An 18,611-nucleotide genomic window follows, 5' to 3' on the forward strand; every position below is an offset into this window, starting at 1 on the left:
ACTTTATTAGTTTAGTAGACCTCTAAACCACTCAAATCTGGTTAACAGGTATGGTTCATGGAGAGTTTGCTTTACCTATGCCACATGGTTTGGGATAAATGGGTTGATTGTTGCTGGAAATAGTAACAGTGATTCTCTAGCCATATGCAAAGCTTGTGAATTTCTGCTGTTTAAGCAGCTTTCAAATGGTGGATGGGGAGAGTTATTTGTCTTGTCAAAACAAGGTTAATTTTACTATTTTTAAATGCCAATATCATTTATTTTTCTTCTTAGAAATCCCTAAAACTACTATGCATTTTCTTGTGGGAGAGTTTTTTCTGAGTAGTACATTCATAAACATGATAAAGAAGTTGCTGAGATTATAACTTTCTGAAAAGTGTGTAGGAAGAAAAAGAGAGTATAAGACGATGAATTTTATGAAAATAATACAATTTTGATATAACGTGTTGTATTTTGTTTTTAAGTAACATTCAGTTAGAATACTCTATTACTTTCAGGAAGCTAAAGGATGAGAGTTATAGTTATGTTTCTTCCAATGTCTATTTTTCAAGTGTATTCAAATCTTGAAAACAATAGGGCTTATATCGTAAATACATTGTGGGCCTTACTGGCTCTCATTACTACCGGACAAGTATATCTACAGCAAAATATTTGATACTTTTATGTTGCTGCCATGGTTTTGAACTTATTAGTTTATTATTGCACCAAATCCATTCTTCATTGAGGTAGGATAATTTATCACTTCAACAATTTTTAAAAATCTTAAATAGCTTATACATATCCCACTTGTGTTGATGCATGTATTATATAAAACCCATGGCAATCACTACAAGAAAAAGCAATATTTGTAACAAAAAAATTGTTACAAAAATCAAAATTTTGAAACAAAAGGATTTTGTAACAAAAAAAAGGGGTCGTTGCAATATGTCCCGTTACAAAAAGTTTTTGTAACAAAAAATGGAACTGTTACAATTCAAAGTAATATTTTGTAACAAATTTTTCTGATACAAAAAACCAAAAGTCGTTACAAAAGTGATAACAGATTTTGATCTTCAAAATATTTTTTGTGATAATATATTTTTTCCTATTATAAAATTTTGTTACAAAATATAACTTGATTTTGTAACAATTTTTTCTTTAGTTACAAAACACTATTTATTTTATAATAATTATTTTAATACAAATTACACACATAATTTGCCAAATTATATTATTTTTTAATTAATTAATATATTAACTAATTTACTCAACAAGTCAACATTTATATAATATATAATAACATAAATAGTTCAAATAGCTTTCATTTAATTAAGATTGTTTTATAAATTTTTAACATATAAACTTTAAAGTACAAACTAATAAGACACATTGAAAAACCCTAATGAACTAGATAGATACATAGGACAAGAAAAACAAGGAATTATAAATCTCCAAAATATAAACAACAAATTACAAACTCCATTATGTTCATACATCTCTATTCAAAAATAGTGAAGCATTATGTATCAAGTTGTATAACCGTGGTGATTGTAGAACAAGCTAAGCCTCTCAACATCTCTAATGTATATAACCTGTTTTGTTTTCTGTTGAGAGATAAGGACCTCCTGAATTCGGCATCATGATAGAGTTTGCACTGGGAGTAAGAAGGCCAAAATCTAATAACTGTATTAGAGAAGAAAATCTGGTGTCACACTATTTTAACATTGAAGTGCTTTATTTACTTCTGGCATGTCAATCAAATATAGAAGATGATAGTTCTAGTGAGAAAAGAAATGTTTTCTTACTTTAGCTACAAAGTTCTCATCTAACATAATATTTCTTGAGCTGATGGAGACATGATATGCCGGTGGATCACTAAAAAGAAACAAGTATTCCTGCAGCTACAATCAACACAACAAAAGCCCAAAATCAGAATCATGTTTCACAACTTTTGTGAAACGTTAAATAATTTATCACAGATATAAGTGACAAAACAGCCTCATATATTCATGTTTCTACAATCATATCGGTCAAAAGAAAGAACTAAAAAATAGGCCAAGTCATACAGAACTATTGGTGCACGAAATTGCAATCACACTTTTGCAATTCCGCACAACTAACCAGCAAGTGCACTGGGTCGTCCAAGTAATACCTTACGTGAGTAAGGGTCGATCCCACGGAGATTGTCGGCTTGAAGCAAGCTATGGTTATCTTGTAAATCTTAGTTAGGATATCAGAAATTATCAGGATTAATTGTGAAAAGTAAAAGAACATGAAATAAGTACTTGTTTTGCAGTGATAGAGAATAGGTTGAGGTTTTGGAGATGCTCCATCTTCTGAATCTCTGCTTTCCTACTGTCTTCTTCTTCAAGCATGCAAGGCTCCTTCCATGGCAAGCTGTATGCAAGGGTTTCACCGTTGTCAGTGGCTACCTCCCATCCTCTCAGTGGAAATGTTCAACGCACCCTGTCACGGCACGGCTATCCATCTGTCGGTTCTCAATCAGGCCGGAATAGAATCCAGTGATTCTTTTGCGTCTGTCACTAACGCCCCGCCTTCAGGAGTTTGAAGCTCGTCACAGTCATTCAATCATTGAATCCTACTCAGAATACCACAGACAAGGTTTAGACCTTCCGGATTCTCTTGAATGCCGCCATCAGTTCTAGCTTATACCACGAAGATTCTGATTAAAGAATCCAAGAGATATCTACTTAATCCAAGGTAGAATAGAGGTGGTTGTCAGGCACACGTTCATAGTTGAGAATGATGATGAGTGTCACGGATCATCACATTCATCCAGTTTAAGAACAAGTAATATCTTAGAATGGAAGCAAGCATGATTGAATGAAAAACAGTAGTAATTGCATTAATCCATCAAGACACAGCAGAGCTCCTCACCCCCAACCATGGGGTTTAGAGACTCATGCCGTGGAAGATACACAAAGAAACGTGTAAAGTGTTATGAGGTACCGATACAATGTCAAAAGATCCTATTAATAGTGAACTAGTAACCTAGGGTTTACAGAAATGAGTAAATGACAGAAAAATCCACTTCCGGGCCCACTTGGTGGGTGCTTGGGCTGAGCATTGAAGCATTTTCGTGTAGAGGCTCTTTCTGGAGTTAAACGCCAGCTTTTATGCCAGTTTGGGCGTTTAACTCCAATTTCTATGCCAGTTCCAGCGTTAAACGCTGGGAATTCTGAAGCTGATTTGCAACGCCGGTTTGGGCCATCAAATCTCGGGCAAAGTATGGACTATTATACATTGCTGGAAAGCCCAGGATGTCTACTTTCCAACGCCGTTGAGAGCGCGCCAATTGGGCTTCTGTAGCTCCAGAAAATCCACTTCGAGTGCAGGGAGGTCAGAATCCAACAGCATCTGCAGTCCTTTTCAGCCTCTGAATCAGATTTTTGCTCAGATCCCTCAATTTCAGCCAGAAAATACCTGAAATTACAGAAAAACACACAAACTCATAGTAAAGTCCAGAAAAGTGAATTTTAACTAAAAACTAATAAAAATATACTAAAAACTAACTAAATCATACTAAAAACATATTAAAAACAATGCCAAAAAGCGTATAAATTATCCGCTCATCACAACACAAAACTTAAATTGTTGCTTGTCCCCAAGCAACTGAAAATCAAAATAGACTAAAAAGAAGAGAATATACTATAGACTCCAAAATATCAAAGAAACATAGTTCCAATTAGATGAGCGGGACTAGTAGCTTTTTGCTTCCGAACAGTTTTGGCACCTCGCTTTATCCTTTGAGGTTCAGAATGATTGGCATCTATAGGACTCAGAATTCAGATAGTGTTATTGATTCTCCTAGTTAGGTATGATGATTCTTGAACACAGCTACTTTATGAGTCTTGGCCGTGGCCCAAAGCACTCTGTGTTCCAGTATTACCACCGGATACATACATGCCACAGACACATGATTGGGTGAACCATTTCAGATTGTGACTCAGCTTTGCTAGAGTCCCCAATTAGAGGTGTCCAGGGTTCTTAAGCACACTCTTTTTACCTTGGATCACGACTTTAACCGCTCAGTCTCAAGTTTTCACTTGACACCTTCACGCCACAAGCACATGGTTAGGGACAGCTTGGTTTAGCCGCTTAGGCCAGGATGTTATTCCTGTAGGCCCTCCTATCCACTGATGCTCAAAGCCTTGGATCCTTTTTATTACCCTTGCCTTTTGGTTTAAAGGGCTATTGGCTTCTTCTGCTTGCTCTTTCTTTTTCTCTTTTCTATTTCTCTCTTTTTTTTTCGTTTTTTTTTTTGGTTCAAGAATCAATTGATGATTTTTCAGATCCTCAATAACAGTTCTCCTTTTCCATCATTCTTTCAAGAGCCAACAATTTTAACATTCTTAAAACAACAAATTCAAAAGACATATGCACTGTTCAAGCATTCATTCAGAAAACAAAAAGTATTGTCACCACATCAAACTAATTCAACTAGTTTCAGAGATAAATTCAAAATCCTGTACTTCTTGTTCTTTTGTGATTAAAGCATTTTTCATTTAAGAGAGGTGATGGATTCATAGGACATTCATAGCTTTAAGGCATAGACACTAAGACACTAATGATCACAAGACACAAACATGGATAAACATAAGCATGAAATTCGAAAAACAAGAAAATAAAGAACAAGGAAATTAAAGAACGGGTCCACCTTAGTGATGGCGGCTTGTTCTTCCTCTTGAAGATCTTATGGAGTGCTTGAGCTCCTCAATGTCTCTTCTTTGTCTTTGTTGCTCCTCTCTCATGATTCTATGATCTTCTTTAATTTCATGGAGGAGGATGAAATGTTCTTGGTGCTCCACCCTTAGTTGTCCCATGTTGGAACTCAATTCTCCTAGTGAGGTGGAGAAAAGTGCATCCCTTGAGATGAATCTCTCCATCTCCCATGGCTCGGAGGTGGAAGCTTTTGCCTTCCCTTTCCTCTTTCTAGAGGTTTCTCCGGCCTTAGGTGCCATAAATGGTTATGGAGAAACAAAAAGCAACGCTTTTACCACACCAAACTTAGAAGGTTTGCTCGTCCTCGAGCAAAAGAAGAAAGAAGAGAGAGAGTGGTGGGGTAGGTGGAGATCCTGTGGGGTCCACAGATCCTGAGGTGTCAAGGATAATTCATCCCTGCACCAAGTGGCGAGCAAAAATGCTCCTACTACCAATCCTGGCGTTAAACGCCGGGCTGGTGCCCATTTCTGGCGTTTAACGCCAGCTTGGTGCCCATTCCTGGCGTTTAACGCCAGTCTGGTGCCCCTTTCTGGCGTTAAACGCCCAGAATGGTGCCAGACTGGGCGTTAAACGCCCATTTGCTGCCCTTACTGGCGTTTAAACGCCAGCAAGGTTTTCCTCCAGGGTGTGCTGTTTTTCTTTCTGTTTTTCATTCTGTTTCTGCTTTTTCAATTGAATTTGTGACTTCCCATGATCATTAACCTATAGAAAACATAAAATAACAAAGGAAAATAATAAATATAACATTGGGTTGCCTCCCAACAAGCGCTTCTTTAATGTCAGTAGCTTGACAGTGGGCTCTCATGGAGCCTCACAGATGTTCAGAGCAATGTTGGAACCTCCCAACACCAAACTTAGAGTTTGAATGTGGGGGTTCAACACCAAACTTAGAAGTTGGTGGTGGCCTCCCAACACCAAACTTAGAGTTTGACTGTGGGGGCTCTGTTTGACTCTGTTTTGAGAGAAGCTCTTCATGCTTCCACTCCATGGTTACAGCAGGAGAACCTTGAGTCTTATAGTTTGCACTGTCTGCAAGCCACGGAGCTTCCTGAATAGCAAATAATTGCTCATCTGGAAAGGCTTCAGAGATCTCAGTAGGAGGGAGAGATGCTCCTGCTACTGGTTCTATCCGGGACAGGTGATCAGCTACTTGATTCTCTGTCCCTTTTCTGTCTCTTATTTCTATATCAAACTCCTGTAGAAGCAACACCCATCTTATGAGCCTGGGTTTTGAATCCTGCTTTGTGAGTAGATATTTAAGAGCAGCATGGTCAGTGTACACAATCACTTTTGATCCTACTAAATAAGATCTGAACTTGTCAAGGGCATAAACCACTGCAAGTAACTCCTTTTCTGTGGTTGTGTAGTTCTTCTGTGCATCATTTAGAATACGGCTGCCATAATAAATGACGTACAGAAGCTTACCATGCCTTTGTCCCAGTACTGCACCAATGGCATGGTCACTGGCATCACACATTAGTTCAAATGGTAATGTCCAGTCTGGTGCAGAGATGACTGGTGCTGTGACCAGCTTAGCTTTCAGAGTTTCAAACGCCTGTAGACACTCATTATCAAAAATAAATGGAGTGTCAGTAGCTAGCAGATTACTCAGAGGTTTGGCAATTTTTGAAAAATCCTTTATAAACCTTTTGTAGAATCCTGCATGCCCCAGAAAGCTTCTGATTGCCTTAACATTGGTAGGTGGTGGTAATTTTTCAATTACTTCAACTTTAGCTTGATCCACCTCTATTCCTTTGTTTGAAATTTTATGCCCAAGGACAATTCCTTCAGTCACCATAAAGTGACATTTTTCCCAGTTTAAAACTAGGTTGGTCTCTTGGCATCTTTTCAGAACAAGTGCTAGATGGTTAAGGCAGGAGCTAAATGAGTCTCCAAATACTGAAAAGTCATCCATGAAGACTTCCAGAAATTTCTCTACCATATCTGAGAAGATAGAGAGCATGCACCTCTGAAAGGTTGCAGGTGCATTACATAGACCAAAAGGCATCCTTCTGTAGGCAAATACTCCAGAAGGACATGTAAATGCTGTTTTCTCTTGGTCCTGAGGATCTACTGCAATTTGGTTGTAACCTGAGTAGCCGTCCAAAAAGTAGTAGTATTCATGACCTGCTAGTCTCTCTAGCATCTGGTCTATGAATGGTAAAGGAAAATGATCCTTTCTGGTGACTGTATTGAGCCTTCTGTAGTCAATACACATGCGCCACCCTGTAACTGTTCTTGTAGGAACTAGTTCATTCTTTTCATTATGAACCACTGTCATGCCTCCCTTCTTAGGGACAACGTGGACAGGGCTCACCCAGGGGCTATCAGAAATAGGATAAATAATCCCAGCCTCTAGTAACTTAGTGACCTCTTTCTGCACCACCTCCTTCATGGCTGGATTTAGCCGCCTTTGTGGTTGAACCACTGGCTTAGCATCATCCTCCAATAGGATCTTGTGCATGCATCTTGCTGGGCTAATGCCCTTAAGATCACTTATGGACCACCCAAGAGCTGTCTTGTGTGTCCTTAGCACTTGAATTAGTGCTTCCTCTTCCTGTGGATTTAGAGCAGAGCTTATGATCACTGGAAAAGTGTCACCTTCTCCCAGAAATGCATATTTCAGGGATGGTGGTAGTGGTTTGAGCTCTGGTTTAGGAGGCTTATCTTCTTCCTGAGGAATTTTCAGAATTTCTTTTATTTCCTTTAGTTCCTCCAGATCAGGCTGAACATCTTTAAAGATGTCATCTAGCTCTGATTCAAGACTTTCAGTCATATTGACCTCCTCCACCAAAGAGTCAATAATATCAGTGCTCATGCAGTCATTTGATGTGCCTGGATGCTGCATAGCTTTGACAACATTCAACTTAAACTCATCCTCATTGACTCTCAGGGTTATTTCCCCTTTTTGTACATCAATGAGAGTTCGTCCAGTTGCTAGGAAAGGTCTTCCTAGAATGAGAGTTGCACTCTTGTGCTCCTCCATTTCCAGCACTACAAAGTCAGTTGGAAAGGCAAATGGTCCAACCTTGACAATCATGTCCTCAATTATGCCTGATGGATATTTAATGGAGCCATCAGCAAGTTGGAGGCATATCCGGGTTGGTTTGACTTCTTCAGTCAACCCAAGCTTTCTGATAGTGGATGCAGGTATTAGATTGATGCTTGCTCCAAGATCACATAGGGCTGTCTTGGTGCAAGCACCTTCTAATGTGCATGGTATCATAAAGCTTCCTGGATCTTGAAGCTTTTTTGGTAAGCTTTTCAGGATGACTGCACTGCATTCTTCAGTGAGAAATATTTTTTCAGTTTCTCTCCAATCCTTCTTATGACTTAAGATCTCTTTCATGAACTTAGCATAAGAAGGTATTTGCTCAAGTGCCTCTGCAAACGGAATCTTTATTTCAAGAGTCCTTAGATAGTCTGCAAAGCGGGCAAATTGCTTATCCTGTTCCACTTTACGGAGTTTCTGAGGATAAGGCATCTTGGCTTGATATTCTTCAACCTTAGATGCTGCAGGTTTATTCCTTACAGAAGTGGTTGACGAAGCCTTTTTAGAGGGATTACTATCAGCACTCTCAGGTGTCTGATCCTCCCTTGGCGTCTGAACGCCAGGATTAGGTGGAAAATGGGCGTTTAACGCCAACTTTTCCCCCTTTTCTGGCGTTTGAACGCCAGAACTGGGCAGGGAATGGGCGTTTAACGCCAGCTTTCCCTCCTTTTCTGGCGTTTGAACGCCAATAGCATTCCTCTCTGGGCTCTTACTGTCCTCAGAGGGATTTTGAACAGTGGTTTGGTTATCCTCTGTCAATTGTTCCTTGTTTGGCTTTTTGCTACTTTGAGCAGTGTTATTCAATGTCTTCCCACTCCTCAGTTGAACTGCTTGACATTCTTCTGTTATCTGTTTAGATATCTGCTGTTTTGCTTGATTCAACTGCAGTCCCAGGTTTTTGTTAGCAACTTTAGTTTCATGGAGCATCTCTTTAAATTCTGCTAACTGTTCTGTAATCAGGAGCAATTGTTGATTAAGCTCAATCATCTGTTCTTGAGGATTAGGGTTAGTGGCTACTGCCATGACTTCCTCTTTTGGAGAGAACTCATTGCTAGAGTACAAATATTGGTTTCTGGCAACAGTGTCTATAAGTTCTTGAACCTCTTCAATTGTCTTCCTCATGTGTATAGATCCACCAGCTGAGTGGTCTAAAGACATCTGAGCTTTTTCTGTGAGCCCATAGTAGAAGATGTCTAACTGTACCCACTCTGAAAATATTTCAGAGGGGCATTTTCTTAGCATACCTCTATACCTCTCCCAGGCATTGTAAAGGGATTCATTATCCTCTTGTTTAAAGCCTTGGATGTCCAGCCTTAGCTGTGTCATCCTCTTTGGAGGGTAAAAGTGATTCAGGAATTTGTCTGATAACTGTTTCCATGTCTTTATGCTTGCTGTAGGTTGGTTATTCAACCACCTCTTAGCTTGATCTTTTACAGCAAATGGAAACAGTAATAGTCTGTAGACATCCTGATCCACCTCTTTATCATGTACTGTGTCAGCAATTTGTAAGAACTGTGCCAGAAACTCAGTAGGCTCTTCCTGAGGAAGACCGGAATACTGGCAATTTTGCTGCACTATGATAATGAGTTGAGGGTTTAGCTCAAAGCTGCTTGCTTTGATGGGAGGTGTACAGATGCTACTCCCATATGCAGCTATAATGGGGTTAGCATATGACCCCAAAGTCCTTCTGGACTGATCAATCTCACTTAGGTCCATGATGGATAAAGGGAATGATATGGATTGCAAGTAGATAAAAATTTTTTTTTGAATTAGCCGAAAAAAATAAAATAAAATAAAACAAAAGGAAAATAAAATAAAGATTCAAAAATTAAAAGGAAATAAGATCAAAGCAAATTGAAAACTGAATCAATTAGTTAATTAAAAAGATTTTGAGATTAGCAATTAGAAAGATATGATTGAAAAATTTTTATGAAAGAGATTTGATTTTTGAAATGAAGAAAGAGAAAAACAACAAAATGACACCAAACTTAAAATTTTTAGAAAATCAAACACAATTTTTCGAAAATTTTAAAGGAAAAACACAAAGAGGACACCAAACTTAGAATTTTTACGGATCAAAAAGGGACTAAAGACATGCAAATTCGAAAATTAGAAGAAAAACAAAAGCATGCAATTGACACCAAACTTAAAATATAAAACTAGACTCAACTAAAAGACTCTAAACCAACAAAAATAAAACAGTCCTAATCTAAGCAACAAGATAAGCCGTCAGTTGTCCAAACTCGAACAATCCCCGGCAACGGCGCCAAAAACTTGGTGCATGAAATTGCAATCACACTTTTGCAATTCCGCACAACTAACCAGCAAGTGCACTGGGTCGCCCAAGTAATACCTTACGTGAGTAAGGGTCGATCCCACGGAGATTGTCGGCTTGAAGCAAGCTATGGTTATCTTGTAAATCTTAGTTAGGATATCAGAAATTATCAGGATTAATTGTGAAAAGTAAAAGAACATGAAATAAGTACTTGTTTTGCAGTGATAGAGAATAGGTTGAGGTTTTGGAGATGCTCCATCTTCTGAATCTCTGCTTTCCTACTGTCTTCTTCTTCAAGCATGCAAGGCTCCTTCCATGGCAAGCTGTATGCAAGGGTTTCACCGTTGTCAGTGGCTACCTCCCATCCTCTCAGTGGAAATGTTCAACGCACCCTGTCACGGCACGGCTATCCATCTGTCGGTTCTCAATCAGGCCGGAATAGAATCCAGTGATTCTTTTGCGTCTGTCACTAACGCCCCGCCTTCAGGAGTTTGAAGCTCGTCACAGTCATTCAATCATTGAATCCTACTCAGAATACCACAGACAAGGTTTAGACCTTCCGGATTCTCTTGAATGCCGCCATCAGTTCTAGCTTATACCACGAAGATTCTGATTAAAGAATCCAAGAGATATCTACTTAATCCAAGGTAGAACGGAGGTGGTTGTCAGGCACACGTTCATAGTTGAGAATGATGATGAGTGTCACGGATCATCACATTCATCCGGTTTAAGAACAAGTAATATCTTAGAATGGAAGCAAGCATGATTGAATGAAAAACAGTAGTAATTGCATTAATCCATCAAGACACAGCAGAGCTCCTCACCCCCAACCATGGGGTTTAGAGACTCATGCCGTGGAAGATACACAAAGAAACGTGTAAAGTGTCATGAGGTACCGATACAATGTCAAAAGATCCTATTAATAGTGAACTAGTAACCTAGGGTTTACAGAAATGAGTAAATGACAGAAAAATCCACTTCCGGCCCCACTTGGTGCGTGCTTGGGCTGAGCATTGAAGCATTTTCGTGTAGAGGCTCTTTCTGGAGTTAAACGCCAGCTTTTATGCCAGTTTGGGCGTTTAACTCCAATTTCTATGCCAGTTCCAGCGTTAAACGCTGGGAATTCTGAAGCTGATTTGCAACGCCGGTTTGGGCCATCAAATCTCGGGCAAAGTATGGACCATTATACATTGCTGGAAAGCCCAGGATGTCTACTTTCCAACGCCGTTGAGAGCGTGCCAATTGGGCTTCTGTAGCTCCAGAAAATCTACTTCGAGTGCAGGGAGGTCAGAATCCAACAGCATCTGCAGTCCTTTTCAGCCTCTGAATCAGATTTTTGCTCAGATCCCTCAATTTCAGCCAGAAAATACCTGAAATTACAGAAAAACACACAAACTCATAGTAAAGTCCAGAAAAGTGAATTTTAACTAAAAACTAATAAAAATATACTAAAAACTAACTAAATCATACTAAAAACATATTAAAAACAATGCCAAAAAGCGTATAAATTATCCGCTCATCAACTATCTTGTAGATATACATCTAAGCTTTTGTTTTTCATTGGCAAACTGAATGAAACATGCAACTGTTGGAAAAACTGTAAAAATTTTAATCTTCCTATATATATATATATATATATATATATATATAAACTAATTTACACTCGCTTCCATGAAACCAAGTACGATAGTTTCCAATATTTATTTTATCATAAATTCCAAGAATGAGAAATGTTAAACAGTTACAGCTTAGTAGGGATGCCACACATCCAATAGCAATTCATGAACTCAATGAGACATTAACTTTTCATAGTCCTCAAATTATTTGCATTAGAAAAATATGATAAAAAGAGTGCAGTTTCAAGTCAAAACACATTAGGCAAATTTGGTTCTTTGACAAGCTTTTGTTTAAAGAGCTTACTAGTGCTGCTACAACTTCATTAGCAATCTGCAACCTCATCCTCTAATTTAAGGGAGTCTTCAAGGGATCTACCAGCATTCAAACATTGAAATAAATAAATAAATAAATAAAAATAGTTCCAATTATTATTGAGAGGCTCCTCTAAAATCCTTCTAATTTCTTTCAAAATTTACCATTGAGATGCTCTTTTAAGCTTCCATTCTCTATGTTATCAAATATGAGCAGTCTGCAGAAATAACCCAAAGGCAACAACAAACCAGTTAAAAAATTTGCTTTACCTATCAAAGTTGAGGACTCTGGCAACTTGCGAAACCTAGAGACAGAGGCAGAACAGAGCCATTTTCCCAAATCCCTATTAGCAACTTTCTTGTTTTCTTTTCCGTTTGCATTACTCTTCACGGCGGACCTTGGCGATGGCGATGAACTCCGGAGGCGGCGGCGCAACAGCAACGGTGGGATTGGAAGCAGCAGCGATAATTGGGCGTACAACAACGATGAGAACTCCTCTTCCCCCTCACGTTCTGTTCGTTTTCCCCCTTTTCTACTTGCGATGATGATGGCGACGGGACCTGGCAGTAGTGGCGATGGATTAGTAGTGACAGAGGCAAGGCGCAACGGCGACAGAACCCTTGGCGGCAAGACGCGACAGCTTCATGGCAGCAGAGTGCGGCGATGAGATCCCCTTTTAGGGGTGGATAGTGGCAACATTGAAGGCTCTATGACAGGAGTAACCTGACAGCGACAGTGGAAGCTTTAGTTGCAGCAAGAACGGTCTCCAAGGACGACGGCGGGGACGGCAGAAATGACCCACGGCGACAGCAGCGGCGTCCTCTTGCAATATCTCTCCTCCTCTGCATCACTCTCCTCTTTCTGATTTTTTATTTCTGAAATTTGTTACGTTGAAGGGGATGAAATGTGGTAGGGTGTGGCTGAGTGATGGTATCTTGGTAAGGAAGGGTAAAATTAGGGTTAGGTTCCTCATTTTGGGAATAAAGGTTTCTGATTTTTTTTATAAAATAAACATATTTTGAGATAAATTATTTTAAATTTAAATTATAAAATAAATATATTCATCAAATTTTATATATTATATTTAAATCTAAAATATCAATTATCTAATTAAATTATATATCTTTTTATTATTTTTTCATCAGTAGAATTTTAATTTCAATTTATATGAAATAACTAATTATAAAAAAAATTGTACATAAATATTAAGTGACTTAAACTTAAAGTATTTATAAAAATGAATCTAATCATTTCTAATAAATTAATCTCTAAAAGTAAAAGTTAATAAAACAACTAATTATGATAAAATTAACTTAAACTTAAAGTATTTATAAAAAATAATTTAATCATTCCTAATAAATTAATTTCTTAGAGCTTAATTTAATAAAATAAATCATAATTTATTCATAATAAAAATAACTTAAAATATGTAAAATATTTTAATTTTTGAAACAAAATAAATTATTCTAAAAAGAATTATATAAATAATTTTTTTACTCTCGAAGTGTTTAACATTTTGAAATAATTTTATTGTAAAATATACTTACATTTTGTGACAAACAAATAACTTGTTACAAACAATGTTAAATTTTGTGATAAATTAATTTTTTGTTACAAAACAATTGAAATTTTTGCAACTATTTTATTCTTTGTTACAAAATATTATAATATTATAATATTTTGTAACAAAACAACAGTTCGTTATAAAAACTAATATAATTTGTAACAAAAAAAATCAAGTTGTTACAAAATATTAAAATGTTTTGTAACAACTTGTAATGTTGTTACAAAACATTATTCTTTTGTAACAATCACCAATTATTATTACAAAAAATCATTTTTCGTAACAATTTTAAATTTGATACAAAATTTTTGTTACAAATATTCTATTTTCTTGTAGTGAATGCTTTGTAAATTCATGTTATCATGCATTTGTCTGATCATATAATTTTATATTTCACGTGGAATATAAATGTGTGAACAAGCCAAAATAGATCCAAAATCATTGCACTGTGCAGCCGCATGATAAATTCCCAGATGGACAATAGTGACTATCCACAAGAGGTATTGACTTTAGAACCCCATATCTTGCATTCTATATATCATTTAAATTGTTAAAATACTAAATAAATTAACTAAATCAATGTTTCTTTTCTCTCCTGTTACAAACTCATGGGGGTGTTCAACAAGCATTGCATGATCACTTATGCTGCGTATAGAAACATATTCCCTATCTGGGTATTGGGTGAATACTGATGTAATGTGTTGCAGGCTTGTTAATCTTTTTCCATCCGAATGCTGTCTAAATTGTTTCAGTTTTATATCTAACTTGTTTCCATGATTCCTTTCTTGAACACTTCATGACTAAATTAGTTAAGTAGTGAGCTAAACAAAGAGCTGACTTACGGAGTATTACAATGTTAAATAAATAGAGTTAACTAAATGTAGGATAAGAACATTTTGCCAGAGTTTAGATGTTAGAACAATAATGATACAACGAGAAATTTGACTAAAACCTTGGTTGGATATGGGTTCTTCCACCGGTTAGCCTGAAAGATGCAATTGCAAACAACATTCCAGCAACAAGATCAAGTTTTGTGTTTAGGTTGAAAGGAGTTCTCACTATCATAGTACAATTTTCTCTATTCCTGGGGTAAAAAGTCCAACTAATATACAAAAAATGATCATATCAGAAACTTGATCCAATTATAAAAATCCCAACAAGAAACACTCAACTGTAAAGCATGAAAGAAAAATGAACTCTTGGAAATAATCTATCATTTAAGTAACAGTTCATTAACATCGATAACCACTTAAGTGGATAATTCCTAAATTAAAAATATTTTTACCCATCTATTAGTTCATGTATTCTCTCTGAGAATATTGATGGATAAACAACTAGAATAAAGCACAATAACCTGGATGAAATGGGAGCAAGTATAGAAGTAGCCATATCTCAGTGTGCATGAAATTATTTCCTAACCATTCATGTGCCTCGAGCACCTGAAATCAGAAAGTAGAAAATAAACAAATATACCATATACATTAGTAAAATCATTAAAAATATCTTAATATTCATATGATAAAAATTTAAAATAAAAAAATTAAGAGACTCAAAGGTATGCTAAGATTTTAACTGAAAATCACATCTTCTCCCATGATGTTATGTAAGTAGCATCACCATGTAATTGAATCCAGTTTCATGCATTCTCCATGTCCCCTCCTCCATCATTAAGTTCCTCACCAAGTAATCTCAAAACAACATAATTCAAAACAGACGCAAACATGGTGCTTGGACCTTCAATATGCAAATTCCATCCATCATCCTTGTTCTGTAGTTACAGTTAACTAATGAGAATAATTTCTAGGACAAGCCCAAAGATTAGGGAGAAGGATGGGACGAAGCTCTTACCTGTAGATTATAGAGATATCGGCATATCTTCTTTTTATGTTCAGATATTAAGACTGTATTTACTATTTAGTGCCCCAGTGACAGAAAATGTAATTATTTGTTTGATTGGATATCCCAAATAGTATTAGATATCCACAGTTATCAAGTTAGAAAGAAGACAATATCAAACATAATTTTGAAGGCAAAAAGTTATAGTATTTCCAAAAATAATATGTTTCAAGGCCAAAATATGCATAATATAGCAATTAATCCAAACATGATTTGAGTTCCAATGTTATCAGTTGGAAAGGAAGACAATTTCAAACACTATTTTGAAGGATGAAATTTCAATATTGTCAAAAAGCATGCGTTTCAAGGTCAGAATATGTGGAATATAGTAATTAACAGAGAAAATTTCACACACAAAAAAAAGATCAAATGTTCAAAATAAAACTTACCAAGACAGGCATAAGAAACATTGGACCTCCATAATCTCCAAGCCAATGTCCATCGTCACTCTAGAGGATTGAATGGAAAGTAATGGCCATTTTTAATGTTCTTGTCACAGTCTCTTTAGTAACATCTTCAATATCTTTCACTTTGACTTTGGGTAAGACTTCACTAATTGGGTTCTATTTTGCCAACTGCAATGTTTTGTAAGAAATATCATTGAACTTAAAAGAATTGAATTTCTGATATCAGAAACTTATAGCTTTGATACCATAACAATGCTAAGCACAACTTTGAACTATGTGACACTGAGATTGATCGGATAAGACGTCGACGGAGGAGATGGCGCCATGCTCAAAGCTATAAACATTAGTGAGAATTCAAAGAGGAATTCAAGTATAAGCCGCCATGACAAAGAGCTCACCAAAATGTCCAACTTAAGAACTTTAAACAAAAGTGTCAAGTGGGAGACACCTCATTATAATAAAACCTTCCAAACCTCACTTTCGTTTATTATTCTTGTAAATAGTTATCTTGTTTGTTAGCTTGATTTAGCAAATTTTCATTACTAATTGCATGTTTGAATAGTGGAATAGTTTTTTAAAAAAAATATTGTTAAGTTGGAGTTTAATTTGTTTTTAAAATGTAAATATTTAGGTTAAGAAGTCTTGTGCATGTTTAGGTTGTTTTTGTTGAAAAAAAAATCCTTTTATTCATAGTTTTTCTTATTTTGAATATCCTTTTTTATTGGCTTTATTATATTTTTTAGTCAATTGTAAATTTTTAGGGTTGAATTTGGCTTTAAAATGTTAAGTTTTAGGTTAGAAAACCCTTTTTTAAGCTTAGTAAGTTTTTAAAAAAAAAAAAAAGAATTCTTGCGTGAAGCTCGAGTGGGGTTCCCATAGGTAAACACCGCAAGAGCAATAGTTCCTCGCGCGCGCGATCCCTATTTTTAAAATTAAAAAAAAGAAAGAAGGAAAGGTTTCAAACCCTAATTATCTTTTCTCTCTGCAGCGTTCGCGCAGCCCTCCTTCCCTCCCCAATCCCCATCTCCATCTTCTTCTTCGCCCAGTCTCAACCATCGCCTCCGCCGTCGGCTGCGCCGGACACCATCACCGCCGATACTTTTTCTTCTTCTTCCCTTTCTCTTCTTCTCTCCCTCGAACCAGGACCACCTCCTCTCTTCTTGCTCCGTCGTTCCGTCTGTTATCGCCGCCGTCAGCCTCGCCAAATCACGGAGCCGTGGTGACTAACCCTCCTATCCTTCCTCGCGTTTTGGTTCGTCTTCTTCCCCAGCTTCCCCTATTTCTGCATTCCCCTTCCCTGTTCTTCAAACAGGTTTCAGTTCAACTTCTCCTTTGGAATTTTATCTTTGTTTCAGTTATAACTAGTATTTAGTTTAGGTTTAATTAGTATTTTAGTTTTAATTTTCACCAGTTTTATGCTCAGTTTAGTTTAATTTTCTATTTTAGTTGATTTTTGGTTAATTTAGTTTGTTGGATTCTGATTTTTGCTGAAGGTGTATGGAAATATTTTGAGTTGTTGAGTGAATTAATGGATAAATTGCTACTGAGTTCATTTGGTTAATTGTCTGACTCTATGACATGTTATGTTAATGGCTGATTTTGCTGAGAATTGCCTGCTGAAATTATTTGCAATTTCTTTTTGTTTATGGATATCGCTGCTGGAGCTGTTTGGAATTGTTTGATTGCATTGATTGACTATATTTATGATTCGTTGTTTTGCTGCTTAATTGCTGAGAAATTGCTGCTGAGATTGTATGAAAATTGTTTGATTGTGTGGAGATTCACTGTTTTACTGCTCGTTTTTTAAGAATATATTGCTGGAGGTATTGGGTTAATTGTGTGATTGTGTTGAGAAATTGGAAATATTCTTAAGTTGCTGAATGTTTTGTTGAAATATTGTTCCTGTTAGGTTGATTCAGATTAGAATTAGGATTTACTGATTATGATTAGCGTTGGTTTATATATATAATTAATCATGCTATCATGATTCTTGAGTTTGAATTTCATTTGGTTTGGATTGTTTGACTGATTTGCTGCTGAATTTTTGCAATATGTTGTTGGTTTTGTGTAATTGGTGCTGAATTCTGTAAATTGAAGTTGAACGAATATTTGGTTGTGCTATTTGATTTGTTTTATGCCTTTGCACACTAAGTGTTCGAAAAAAAATATCTCAGTTTTTAATGAAATTTTTGGTTTAATGCTTGAAAGTCAATGTTTGTTTGCAAGTGATTAACGTCGGTATGCATTGATGTGATTGTAAATGTTTATTCTTGATTATTTGATGGATATTGATGCTTAATTTGTGTCGTTCTTGCTGAAATTACTGAATTCATGTGAAAGGCTGCTGATTTTAACATTATTCTTCTTTATCTCATGCACCAATTGTTCGATTATATGCCTCTATGCCTATTTTGCATTTTGAATTGCATGTTGTAGCTACTATGTGATTTAGAATGTTTGATTTTCTTTGGCATGATTCATTGTTGAGATGAATATTTGTGATAAAGGATCAACAAATTTCTCACTCATTTAAGTTTTGAGTATATGTGTTGTGTGTAAATGTCATGTTGGTTTCTTTGAAATTTGAATTTCAATCACTGCACATCATATGCTAAAACTCTTTTTTTGCAGAATCCATTACAATTGCATCAATTCTTTGATTGCCTTAATGTCCTTATGCTCTCTTGTTTATTTGTTTTATTTTGTGAGAATTCTCTAAGGCATCTTAGGCACACTAAAGTGAATTGGACATTTTCTTTTTCTAAT

The 18,611-nt window shown here is 36.4% G+C and overlaps 1 pseudogene; it reads left to right on the forward strand.

Annotated features, from left to right (window-relative positions):
• LOC130956859 (cycloartenol synthase-like) overlaps positions 1-14,258 on the forward strand; it is a 44,126-nt pseudogene extending 29,868 nt beyond the window's left edge.
• The last annotated feature ends 4,353 nt before the right edge of the window (positions 14,259-18,611 follow it).

The sequence above is a fragment of the Arachis stenosperma genome, chromosome 10 (assembly GCF_014773155.1).
Source record: "Arachis stenosperma cultivar V10309 chromosome 10, arast.V10309.gnm1.PFL2, whole genome shotgun sequence".
In the NCBI taxonomy this organism is placed as follows: Eukaryota; Viridiplantae; Streptophyta; class Magnoliopsida; order Fabales; family Fabaceae; genus Arachis; species Arachis stenosperma.